We start from the raw sequence: 13,917 nt of genomic DNA, 5'->3' as shown, positions 1-13,917 counted from the left end.
CCAAACCAGCGACTTCTACCACCTAGAAGAAAAAGGGCAGTGGATGCATGGAAACACCACTACCTGCAAGTTAAATTCCAAGTGACACACCATTTTAACTTGGAAAGATATCACTGCTCCTTCATCATCAATGAGTCAAAAGCCTGAAACTTCTTTTACCTACAACACATAGACTGCAGCAGTTCAAAAAGGTGGCTCACTACCACCTTCTCAAGGGTAATTATCGATGGGCAATAAATACTGGTTTTGCCAGCAATGCCCAGAACCCATGAATGAAAAAAAAAATCAAAATTTCGAGTTGGGAAGCATGAAGTTGTTTCCTGGAAACAGAGGCAAGGAGATCTCATTTCTACCCTCGTAACTCGTGGATAGTTGCTATTCAAGCATTTTACAATGCACAATTCATAATGTACCTAATAGTGCACTTTGCCCATTGACTTATTGCTTTTTAAGCTCAGTGTTTAAAGAGACTTTGAGAAAAACTTGTATTCTGTTCAACTGAATACATACAGATCAACAGAATGTTCAGGAACACAGCCAGAGGGAGGAGAAGCAGTCAGAAATGCAGGTCCAACAAGCTTCCAATCCATCTAACACACAGTCATAATGGCTGGAACTTTATGCTTTTGGTGGGTGTCTTACCCGCTGCCTGAAAAAGCAGCAAGACACTCACGCTGATTCTGAGGAGAAAGGCCCACTGTACCTTCTGCCCATCAGGCAGTTCAGTGAACAGTAGCGGGCTTTCCTCCAGACTGAGGATCCTGGAAGACAACCTCCCACCCGTCAAGAGCTGCTAGCCGATAGAGGCCGGCAGCTCTTGCGCTTGGCAACGCATTGGAGGAGGCTGCGGGTGCTGCTGGAACAACACCTCCACTGGAGTCCCTGGATTGAGGAGTGATCCAAGAGAAAGATAAGTTCTGTCAGTGGAGGGTGTGTGGGGCAGTGGGCGGGAATCTCGCAGAGTAGGGAGAGAAGGGTCATGGAGGTCAGCAGCAAAGGCAGGGGGCTGGCTGTCATTGGTGACCCCTCCACCCCACCCATGTTCATGCCCTCGATCATGCACAGATTAGTGCAGATCGAGGCCACCAACTCCCACCAGCTGACATGCAGGGCACCCCTCCTCCCCGCTCCACCTGACATGCAGCCAACACAGTTTTACCTGTCGCGCAGGTTGCATTTCAGAAGGCCCGTCTGAAACTCTTTCGAGTTATCAACAGTCACAGATTGCAACTCTTTTCGAGTACAATCACAGTTCTTGGTTTCGGGAGTGGGACATGAACCCACAACCCTCTGATTCAAAGGTGAGGGTGCTATGAACTGAGCCACAGCTGACACCTCAAGGCCTGTCTGAAGCTGGGCAGATTGTAGTGGAGGCAGGAAGAGGTCCTTAAGTGGTTGTTAATTGGTCACTTAAGGGACTCAAGTGGAAGTGGGGCGGGAAGTCAACTGTGGGTCTTGTTGCCCAGAACTACTTCCAATGGAGGCAGGAAGGTATCAGGAATCGGTCACCCACCTCCTTTCTCGCCTCCTGTGGGGGAAGAAAATTCTGACCTCAGAGCCTGTGGTTAAGTTGGAAAGAACCAGCAACCTACCAGCTTCCTAAATTTAAATATAACCTTCTAGAAAATGGAAATAGCACTGTGGCAGAGAATCTGACATTTCCTTTAGATTGTTTTCCTGTTTAGTAAGAATTTAGTAAGTGTATCTACAGATTTTAAAATAGCAAAACCATGGCCAGAATATAAAGCTTGTGGGGAGGGCATGTGCCTGACCCGACCAAGTGTAAAATGAGGCGCAACGACGTCAGGTGTGCGATATTTTGGTTGGTGGGTGCACGCCGACCATTGAAAGGCCAATTAAGGCCGTTAAAAAGGTAATTCAATGAAATTTTTTGCTGCCCATCCAACCTTTCGGTTGGTGGGCCGGGCAGGCGAAAAGGCCAAGCGGCCTTTGCACTTTTTAGGAAACCTCATCCATGGGCAGGACAAGATTTCCAACAGCTATTAAAAATTAAATAAAAATTAAAACATTTCGTTAATAACATCTCCCTACTCATGTGACAGAGCCACACAAGGGGACATGTTTTATAACATTTTAGAAATCTTTATTTTTAATGTTCTAAACTCTTCATCTCCCTGAGGTAGCTCTGTGACTCATGGAGCTTTTCCAGCGCACACCCACGCGCATGCACGAAGCTGTGCTATCGCCCTCCTCCCCACCACCCCCACCCCCCAGCCCCCACACACAGGCAGCGCTGATTGTTTCAGCCCGCATTTCATGCTGGGTGGGTTTTAATTGGCTTGCCAGCTTGAAATCGCGGCCTGGCCCCGATCGCAGGCGGCAGTCAGCTTCCCGACCGCCCCCGCCGGCCCCCGCCGAGCCTGCCCGACGAGGAAAAATTCCCCCCCCCAATATTCTAATTTCAGCCGTGGGCTGCTGCTCCAAAAAAATGCAGGCCGATTGCAGAGTGCTGGTTTATCAAAATAGTTTGCATTTCACAGATAGTGAGATGATAGGAAAACAGAGAGATAATCATTTAAAAGACAGAATAAATAAAAAGCTAAACAGGATGTCCTTATTTTTAAATTTCTATTGAAACAAAGGTACAACCTTGAAATCTAGCTTGTTTGAGAAAAGCAGTACTGTAACTGTTAATGAATGTATTGTGAGGGACAATACTGTTCCATTTTTAACCCTTTTTTTGTGATGCATATGATTTTTTCATAAGCTGTATAATTACATGCAGAATTGAACATACTGGTTTGTTAGTTTCTTCGTTAATACTTTTGTTCTCTCTCTGTCGACAAAGTGCAACATGTATATATATATATATATAATGATCTCAGGTCATCCTTTTTCTTCATAATTTTATATTGTTGCAAACTATAATAACGTGAATTTTCAGTATTGATTTGAAGCTTTGGACGATAGAAGTATTTTAACCTTTCTGTTTGTCACTGCTACACTCAGTTTCATAGAATATTACAATACAATTCATCCCATTGCACCTGTGAAAGGGCTGTCCAATTAACCCCACACTCCTGCTCTTTCACCAGAGCCCTCCATATTTTTCCTTTTCAAGTATACATCCAATTCCCTTTTGAGAATTACTATTGAACGTTATTCTTTGAAAAAAATATTTTCCTTAATTATGGAATAAAGCATGGGGAGCAGAATCTGCTGCAAAATCCATGTACTGTTTGCACAGGTACAGAATTTGGATTACTGGCTTTAATGACTTGAATCGGACCAAAGTCTGTTCAGACTGGGGTAAAAGTTGCACTTTGAGAATTGGAAGAACTAGAAGATGGTTCTATGGGGAATACATTAAATTTTACATTAAGGGATAATTCACTGCATTTGTTCAGCAAGTGCCACTGAAGAACAATATTACTTGCAGAATGTGACAACAGAAAACAACAGGTAGCAAAAGAATTTTGTTTCGATTTAAAAAGAAATGTTTTGTAGAATGACATAAATGTAAATTGTTATATTTGGTTTGACTTTGCTTGATGCATCCAATAATGAGTGATTATCATACACCTGCCAGATTCTAGTCAAAATTAATTTCATCTGGACTTTGTATCTTGACATGCTTACCGGCTGCAATTATTTTGTATTAATATGCAATCAATAAAAACTTAAAATATAATTGAATCTGACTCCATCTGGGTATTTTTAACTATTTCCCTTTCTGTCTATACTTATCAAGAAAAGTGCTTTCTTCCCATCGACTGCCTCGAGCACTACGGCACCACAGATGATTTATGTCGGTATGTGAGAACTATACTGCCCAACTTGAAACTGAGCAACACAGAACGGGTGATCTCAGTCAATCTTCAGCCAAGTCTCCAGTGCCACAATTACATATATAACATGATGACTGCAGGTCTACGGTGATAGAGCAGGAGGGTGGGACTACTGGGCATCTCTTCCAAGGAGTCAACACAGGCAAAATGGGCCAAACAATCTCCTTTTCTGCTGCATGATTCTATGAAATTGAAGTTTCCTGCTTACGTGCTCAACTTAGGGCAACTTGGACTGAGAATCATAATATGCAGCTGCTGCCAGGGTCAGCGGAAACAAATGGAAGTGAGGGTCCGGCCTTGGAGTGTTTGAAGAATTTTGTGAGCAACGTTTTCTGCAGCAACTTTGTTTTGCCATTCTGCCTGTACCTGGGAGTGGTTTCTGACCCAATCAGACCAGCAGCAGATTTTCACCCTCCACCCCCTTATCCTATCCACAAGAAGGGCTTTCCAGCTATTGATATGGCATTCCTTCTGGCTGGGTCCTTGTGTCTCATTATAATGGATTAGGAGAAGCAGCACAAGATGAAGCAAAGTGGAGTCAGGCAGTACTTAAGGATGATTTACCCCAAATATTACTCTCTTCTCATAGAACCAGCACCACGCATCTTAAGAGGGTCTTACAGAGGAGATATAAGAAGAGTGCATTTTACTTAAGAGGCGATAAAGCATCTCAGTCACTTACAGCCCATCTGACAATACAGTTCTCTTTGTAAAGTGACCTTCACAGTGTCACTGGCCCATTTCAGGTGAACCCAGTAATATCAGCTAGGCTGAGTACGGGTGAACATATGTCCATCAAGTGATTGATGACCCTGACAGGACAAATGGGGAATTCATCACCATTGGCATCTTAGCAAAGCAGCAGAGAGATAGAGCTTCTCCAGGGGCTAGGGTGCACTTGAAAACATTAGCTGCAATAATACGTTTTTTGGTCTCAGCAACATTTGAATAAGGTACGAAGTTAAGAAAAAGCAGGACGACAGAGGTAAATGGCTAGTTTCTTGGTATGATTAGTCATCTGTTACTGGTGGCCACTGTACTATTTTTGAAAACAACGTTCTTAATCGAGACGTGAGAATGATGCTATCAGTCAGAGATAATGTGCTTTCGCCTGTCAAACACATTTTAAACAATTTTCAGATGCTAGAATGTTGAAATAATTTGTTGTATTTGCTAATTTTTTCAATTACATGAAGTCCTCAGCTCCTGCTTATCTCAACTCCTGTCACGTCCATAGTGCCTTACCCAAGCTACCATTCTATACATGTGAGGTTTGACTGTGCTTGACTGCAGAGGGCACTACAGTTAAGCTGAATCCTACTCACACCTAAGAGTAACACACATGCACTCCCCATTGCAAGGGCAATGACCCAATTTCCATTTATTTTGCAAGAAACTAGACGGGGATTTTCCTCAACCAATTTGCTTGTAAAAGGCATCATAGCCAACCTTAATCTGTATAGGAACAGGATAGGCCATTCAGCCCCTCAAGCCTGTTCTGTCATTCAATTAGATCATGACTGATTTTCACTTCAACTCCATTAACTGCTTTTGATCCATATCCTTTAATATTTTTAGCTATGAAAAATCTATCACTTTCAATCTTGTAAGCTTCAAGTGATCAGCCTTTTGAAGAGAGTTCCAGATTTCTACCATCCTTGAGTGAAAGATGCTTCCCAACTTCATTCCTGAATGATCTGGCTCTACTTTTTAGATTATGGCCTTGATTTTCACCAAATCGGGATTACTTGGGAGCCTTTTAAAATGGTGGCTGGGGCCCCATTCTGCGATTCCAGACCCCACTCCTGGGGTTTCTGATTTTCAGGAGTGATTTTTAAGGGTGTGGGCTGGTTCAAATAAAGAGCCTGCACCCTGCACTCCCGATCTGGTCGGCTCCATTATGGAGACTGGCATGACCTAGTCCTCCACAATTTTCATGAAGTCAGGTCAGATTTTCAATGAGTCATGGTTCATGGCACCTCAGAAGTGTTGTGAACAATCATCTGCATGAGGGGTCACTTTAAAAGGTAAGCTCAAAAGATCCTCCTCATGCACCCTCATGCCAATCTCTGCCTCTCTGAACAACTCCTATGGCCCCTCATGCAACCCATGCCAAGGTATGCCCTCCAATCAAGCCCTATGGCCCCTCATGCAACCCCTGCCAAGGTATGCCCTCCAAACAACCCCTATGGCCCCTCATGCTATCCTCGCGTAGGGATGCCCTTCCACCTAATCCCACGGCCCCTCATGCCCCCGATGCCAAGCGATGCTCCTCGAACCACCCCATGACTCCCCATTCCCCCTATGTCAAGCTGTAGCACTTCCATGCCCACTGACTCACTGTATGGAACCAGCGAACCTTATAGTGACAATAGCATGTATAAAAAAGCTTTAAAAAAGTCAGTAATTCATAACTTTCCACTATGTTAAAAAAAAGTCCTTTTATTACAGGGCAATAAAAGTGTCAATCATCCAGACCCTTTAAAGTTTCGGTAGCTGAAAATGCAATCAATTGAAACTTCATAACCTTGGGCTAATGAACAATGTGCAATTGACAGCAGAGGTCAGTGAGCCAGGGCTGTCAATCAAGCAATGTTTCTCTGGGGCTCAGGTGTTTTAACAGACTAATGGATGTCTGGGCTCTCAGCCGAGAATACATAATGAAGCTTGGCTATGCCAAGCTATGCCCCTCCGCCCACACCCATGGCACCTCATGCCCCCATACATGAGGAGCCTTAGTGACTGTTCTAGGGCATAACTTGGCATGGGGGCATGAGGGGCCATAGGGGGTGGATGTGGGCACTTGATGTGGCATGGATAGGGCATAGGAGTGTATGGGGTGTGAGGGGTGAGGGCCGGAGGGCCTTTCTGTTTTTAGTTCAACTGGGGTGAAGTTGCACTGCACTGAGGCAGGCCTTTTAAAGAGCCGCTTGGCACCTGGCAGCCCCTGTGGCTGCTTCCAACCTATTTCTGGGTCGACTGGCCCAACTCCAGCCCGCATCCATCCCCCCAATAATGAAAATCCCATCCTTGCTGGTCTTTTCTCCTGAGGCAGGCGGTCAAGCTGGGAATTTGTGCGACTCCTACCCACCTCAACGATAAATACCTAGGCCTACGTCTCTGAGGTGTGGTGCCCAGATCTGAATGCAATCCTTCAGATTGAATCTGACCTAGGCTGTATACAACTGAAGTTTAACTTCATCTCCTTTGGATTCAGCTCCCTTAACATAAGGGGCCAAAATTCCTCTAACATTTTTGATTCCTTTCTGTAACTGCCCACAATCTTTTTCCGGCATTTGCAGTATTTTGTTTCCATCTTGTACAAGCTTTTAGTCATTTCTTCATGTGGGTACCTAAACTGCTTCCTCGTCTACAGTTCCTAGTTCCTCATTACTTAGAATTTATCTTTCTTGGATCTAAAGTGAACTACCTTCCTGATTCCAGCTAATTTTGCCCACAAAGTTATTCCATACATGTCCTTTAGTAACCTCCTGTTTTTCTTTGCAGTACTTAGTGTCTTCCGACTTAGTGTCTCTGGAAACTTGAATACCAAACTCTACTTCTTCCTCCAAGTCATTATTTGACCAAGGTTGCTTAATAACACAAGTAGAGCATTTGCCTTTTAGGATTAAGTGCTGCTCTTTAATTGTGTCAAATATTTCTTTGAATATCTCCCACTAATTTACTCATGCGCTTTCCAACTGGGGATACTGGAATAGGAAATCTGATTGATTTTATTGCTCAGTCGTGCGAGCAATTCTGCATGTGCTTTGGCAATATGTGCTTGCTCATTGTTTAAAAATAAGGGGTGGCCCATTTAACACAGAGCTGAGGTGAATTTTTTTCCCTCAGAGGGTCGTGAGTCTTTGGAACTCTCTCCCTGAGAAGGTGGTGGAAGCAGAGTCTTTGAATATTTTTAAGTCAGAGATTCTTGGTTAGCAAGGGGGTCATGGGTTATCAGCAGTAGATGGGATGCAGATTTCACTTTACTGTCAGATCAGCCATGATCTTATTAAATGACGGAGCAGGCTCGAGGGGCTGAATGGCCTATTCCTGCTCCTTGGTCACCACAGAGGGAGCAGCTGGCCAACAGGAGGGTAGCCAAAGCAAGCTGGGGCCCTCATTGCCTCAGATCTCCAAAGGACCCACGCCGGGATCATTGCACAGGCTGTCTCCACCCCTGCTGCGGATGTCAGGGCAGCACCTAGAAGAAGTGGTAGGCCTAGAAAAGTTAAGAATTTCTTATTACAAGTGGTTACACAGAAAGACATATTTTGTCTCTTTATAATCTGATAATATATTCACTTGCACTGAATAATGTGTAATGATGTCTTTCAGCTTCATTTACAGGCTTCGCGAGGCCTCCCTTGGAATTCCCCCCCCACAACTAGCAGGTCAGCTGCACTCAGTGTGTGTGTGTCAGACCCTTTCGGAGCCTCATGCAAGCACTCTTCCTGCATGTGGATCCTTCCTCTATCACACTCACCTCAATGTCCTGAGCATTTTCAATGCTGCCTGCCTGGGTTCTCTTTCAGTTGTCCATCTGAGCTGACCTGCATCTCCGCCCACCCACTGGTCACACTCTCATGCAGCACCTGTTCCTGCCCAACACAAGGCTCCGCTCACTTTTGAATTTGCAAGATGGTTGTAGTGAAGTATGTCTTCAGCTCCCCCCATCCTTTCCCCTCCCCCAGTCACCCATGTCCTTTCCCCCATCACTGTTGACCCCCCGGCATCACTTTCCACCTCTCCATCGTCACCCACCAACCAGAACCCTTTTCTTTTCAGGATGTCCAGATGAATGTGCATGTTCCCTATCTTCCTGAGAATCCCACCCCCATCCACAGCGACCTCCCCAACCTCCTCCTTCCCACCCTGAGGGCCTGTGTCTGCCTCTGAGTCCCCAGCAACCACCCTTGCCGTCACTTTCACCGCTACTGTCGCACCCTCAAACTTCCACCCTACCGGCTCACTCAGCCCTCTCTCATTCTCACCATTCCCTCCTAACACGCCCATCCTCATTCTGCTCCCCAGGAGGCAGTCATCAACTCCACTGACCCCTCTCTTGCACGTTCACCTGGACATTTGCCCCTTACTCCTCCCTCCACCCTTACACCTTCCTCCATCCTTACTGCTTCCTCCCTCTGGACTCTTTCCTCCCACTGGACTCCTTCCTTCCTGCGAACTCCTTCCTCCCCCACAGAATCCTGCCTCCTCTGAACTCCTTTCTCCACCCGAAGTCCTTTCCCCCTCTGAATTACTTCCCCCCTCCGAGCTCCTTCCTTTACACCCTCCTCCCTCCTTACACCTACCTCCTCAGTTTCTGCATTTTCCCCCATTGCACCCTCTCTCCCCCTCCCAATCTCACAACCCCTGATAGCATTGTTACCTTCTTTCAACCTCACCCCTCCGACACAATTGTTTCCCGCCCCCACCTCCCAACCTTTCAACCTCACCCCGCCGACCCTGGTACACCTTCCTCTCTCAGTCACAGCTGGACCTTCGTCCCCGCCCTCTCAATGATCATCTAGAGCAGACCACGGCCAAGACACTGATGTCCTGAAGCAGACACACAACGGCGACCTTCTACATTCTGTGAGCTGCTTCGTGGCAGAGCCATGTCCATCAGAATCCACCCAGCATGTGATGCACGTGTTGCTCCAGGGTCCGGTAGCTGTCGGGCTCCAGCATCTTCTGTTCCTCGGATGTCTGCGATGTGAGCAAGGCCCTGGCAGTAAGTCCCAACTCCTGCACATCACATTTGTCAAGATGTGTTCTGCACCGGTGAGTTTTCCCACCGACATGGGCGGTAAATTTGACACGGGAGGGTGATTCCCGCAAGCAGGGCTTATAATGATATGCAGATGTATTAAAATAATGTTCCAGACGTGTGGGGGTGGGAAACGGGGCCCGCCATTGACGGGCAGAGCAGATGATCGCAAACTGGTTTCATGACGGTGTGAAACCGGTTTTCGACCTTCCCTCCATGTTGTCCGCTCGCGCCCGCCGTGAAGCCTGACGCCAAAGGGCACGGAAAATTCTGCCCCAAGACTAATTAGAGGCGAATGCAAAAGCGAAATGTTGAAAATTTGAAATAAAAACAGAAAATGCCGGAAACACTCAACAGATCGTCAGCATCTGTGGCAAGAGGAAAAGAGATAATATTTCAGGTCAATGACCTTTTCTGGTTCTGATGGAAGGTCGGTCACTGACCTGAAGTGTTAACTCTGTCCTTCTTTCCAACAATGCTGCTGAAACTGCTGACTGTTTTCAGCATTTTCTGTTTTAATTAATTAGAAGCCAATTCCTGGATGTTGGTTTGGGTTGTTAGCTGCTTGTGGGGATTGCTGGTAGCTCCATAGGGAAGACACCAATTTAGCATGGTCAGAAAATGATTAGAAATGATGGGCTTTTAAAAAATACATCTTTTAAACAAGATTTTTGAGTTGAAGTGTTACTTCTGAAGTGTGGCTAGATAAATGCAAAATGTTCTTCCTGGATGCTCTAGATTGTGGCATTTGGTTGTAATGTTCAGCTACTATCTAACCCATCTGTTTTAAGGTCATCCTAAACTACTGCTCTATGTGTAAATGCAGCTAATTATAGTTGCTTGTAAATTATCGAGGGCATTTAGAAGTTAATAAATTGTTGTAGATTTTGGGTTCCAGATCACAAGGATCCAGGATAAATGAGGCTTTTTATTTCCTTTTTAATTATTTTGTATCTGTAATAATCATGGTATTTGCAGTGTGGCGAATGTGTGCTACATGCAGGTCTTTTTACATAGCACATCGTATAATAACAATGATGATGTATTATTCTGCTGTAAGGTGAAGCAGTGTTAAACCTGTAAGGTAGACAGTCTCTTTAAACCTGGCCTGAAGTCAGTCATGGGGGACGGTAAAGCACTCATAGTTCAGCAGAGCTGTTGTTGACCACGTGTATCGAGCAGAGAGCTAAGCTTGCACTGCAGTGAGAAACTTCAGAGGTATAGGTATACAGCGCATGGGGTGATGGGAGCACACCCAAGTCAAGGGGAGGGTAATCATGCACAAGCGACTCTTCAAAAGATATTGGTTGTCCATGAAGCTGTCCTGCTCATGGAGAGTGTGAGAAATGACTGCAGCCTGTATATAGTAAATTAGTCCATTTTCTCTATGGAATTATGCATGAAATTACCCCTGGTTGGAAAATAAAGCATTTATCACTTGCATGATGCACCTGTGCACTGGAAGTTAGGAGATTGAGCACAATTTTTTTGCTTAACTGGAAGGTTCCAGTTCCATGAACATTTAAAGTCACAGTTGTTGGGGAGCCAGTGACAAATCTAACCCTGTCCTAAAAGGTGTTTCCAAGCCCAGCTGCAGGATTGTGCAAAAATTCTGCCTCAGTTTCTTTGAAAAGCATAGGGCTGAATTTTACATGCCCCTGGCATGTGTGTTTCACATGGAAGGGCGGGGGGAGGGGGGGGGGGGGGGGGGGGGGTGGGTTCATGAGGGCTTGGGGGCATGTAAAATGGTGTGGGTGCATATTCCACCACCTTCCTGCCCACCCCCAAACTCTTCTCCATAATCCAAGGTGGGGTGAGGGGTGGGGGCTGTAGTAAAGGACGAGGTCACCATTGAATCATCCACCTTCAGTTCACGGATTGTAAGGTCTTGTTTGCAAGTGGAAATATAGAGACAGCGTTATGGAGTCTAGTCATAAATAATGTTTTCTGAAGTCTTAATGGGTTAATGAGTGCAAGGTCTCAGTCAATGCTAAAGGCATGTGTCACGCTATGGTTTACCATATGTATTCAGTATATACTGGACCTCAGCTCCCTGTGGTTAGCTGTAACACAGGGTGCTAACAACTTGATTCACAGCTGAACCAGAGACTTTGAAGATTATTTGTTATTTGAATAGGGGGATTTGAAGATTAGAATGTGCTTATCAGCTTCAAGTTGCAGCGGAGAAGCATCCAGCATTATAAGATCTGTAACAAAGTCTAGAGAATTCTTATGGTGTGGTGAGTAGCATCCATGCCTCTGGGCCAGAAGGTCAGAGTTCAAGTTCCAACTCAGGAATTGATGGCTGAGGAAGGTGCGTTCATAACATAGCCAAACAGGTTGAGTATCAATCTGCAAATACTTCCAATACCTGTCATTGACAAGTGGTAAGAGTGGGAGAGATTCTTGGTCAATCATGTGATGGAAAGGATGTTTCACCATCACCGTTCTTAGCTCCAGACTACAACATGGATAGCCTGTAGTCACAGCAACTTGGACTTCGTCAGTGGACTGTAACACACCACCAACAAAGTTTAGGCCATAACATCTGTGAGCACAGATGTACCTATTTTAATATATTACTAGTGGATTTCACTTGGCACTGCCCATAGTAATTCAGAGGATACATTGTTAAAGATCAGAACATCATACCATTTAATGCATCATTCTGTGTCTAAAGTGCAGCTATTTCCTTGAAAGTAATAATTGAGTCCAATATGCGTCAGGGGGGCTTTATTCCCTTTTTTAATGTACTTATTTAATGTCTCATAGTCTAATTAAATTAACAGAGACTAAAGTGAATCAGAATTTAATTGTAATTTTGCATGTTTGGTCAGGTAATCAGACAGACTTGGGAAACTATAGGCCCATTAAGTTAACATCAATAATAGAAAACATGCATCAATAAATTATTGTCATCTGACAACTTAGATAGAGGTATATTAGGAGCACTCAACAAGGCTTCAAAAAGGTCATGTCATTCTCTTATTCTTTCATAGCATGTGACTTGCTGGCTAGGCCAGCATTTGTTGCTCATTTTAATTGTCTTTGAGGTGGTGGTGGTAAGCCGGCTTCTTGAACCACTGCAGTCCATGCAGTATAGAGCGCTGTTAGGAAGGAAATTCTAGCAGTTTGACCCAGTGATAGTGAAGGAATGACGTGATATAGTTTAAAGTTAGGATGATGTGTGGCTTGGAGGGGTACGTGTAGGTGGTGGTGTTGCCATGCATCTGCTGCCTTGTCTTTCTAGGTAATAGAGTTTGTGGGTTTCAAAGATGCTGTCGAAGGAGGCTTGGTGAGTTGCTGCAGTGCATCTTGTTTATGTTACATACAAACAATAGAAATAGAAGCAGAAGTAGGCCATTCAGCTTCTTGAGCCTGCTCCGCCATTCAATAAGATTATGACTGATCTGTTTGTGTTTCGATTTCACATTCCCATCTACCCCGATAACCTTTGATTTCCTTGCCTGACAAGAGTCTATCTACCTCCGCCTTAAATATATTCAATGACCCCGCCTCCACCACCTTCTGAGGCAGAGTTCTAAAGTTGCACAACCATCTGAATGAAAAAAATTTCTCCTCATCTCTGTCCTAAAAGGTTGACCTCTAATTTTAAAACAGTGTCCCCTAGTTCTGGACTCACCCACAAGAGGAAACATCCTTTCCATGTTCCACATTGTCAAGACCATTCAGGATCTTACATATTTCAATAAAGTGAACCCCCTGCGGCGAAGAGGAGGATTGGGAAGCCTACAAAGACCAACAGAGGACAACTAAAAAAGAAATAAGGAGGGAGAAAATTAAATACGAGGGTAAACTAGCCAGTAATATAAAAGAAGATTGCTAGAGTTTTTTAGATATATAAAGGGTAAGAGAGAGGCAAAAGTGGACATTGGGCCGCTGGAAAATGACACTGGAGAAGTAGTAGTGGGGAACAAAGAAATGGCGGAGGAACTGAATAGGTACTTTGCGTCAATCTTCGCAGTGGAAGACACGAGTAACATCCCCAAAGTTCAAGAGAGTCGGGGGGCACAGGTGAGCATGGTGGCCATTACCAAAGAGAAGGTGCTAGGAATACTGGAAGGTCTGAAGGTGGATAAATCACCTGGACCAGATGGATTACACCCCAGAGTTCTGAAGGAGATAGCTGAAGAGATAGTGGAGGCATTAGTGGTGATCTTTCAGGAATCACTGGAGTCAGGGAGGTTCCCAGAGGACTGGAAAATCGCTAATGTAACCCCCCTGTTTAAGAAGGGAGTGAGGCAAAAGACAGGAAATTACAGGCCGATTAGCTTGACCTCAGTCGTTGGTAAGATTTTAGAGTCCATTTTTAAGGGT

The sequence above is a fragment of the Cetorhinus maximus genome, chromosome 12 (assembly GCF_964194155.1).
Source record: "Cetorhinus maximus chromosome 12, sCetMax3.hap1.1, whole genome shotgun sequence".
NCBI lineage: Eukaryota > Metazoa > Chordata > Chondrichthyes > Lamniformes > Cetorhinidae > Cetorhinus > Cetorhinus maximus.
The sequence above is the reverse complement of the archived record's forward strand: the minus strand, read 5'-3'. Positions refer to the sequence as shown.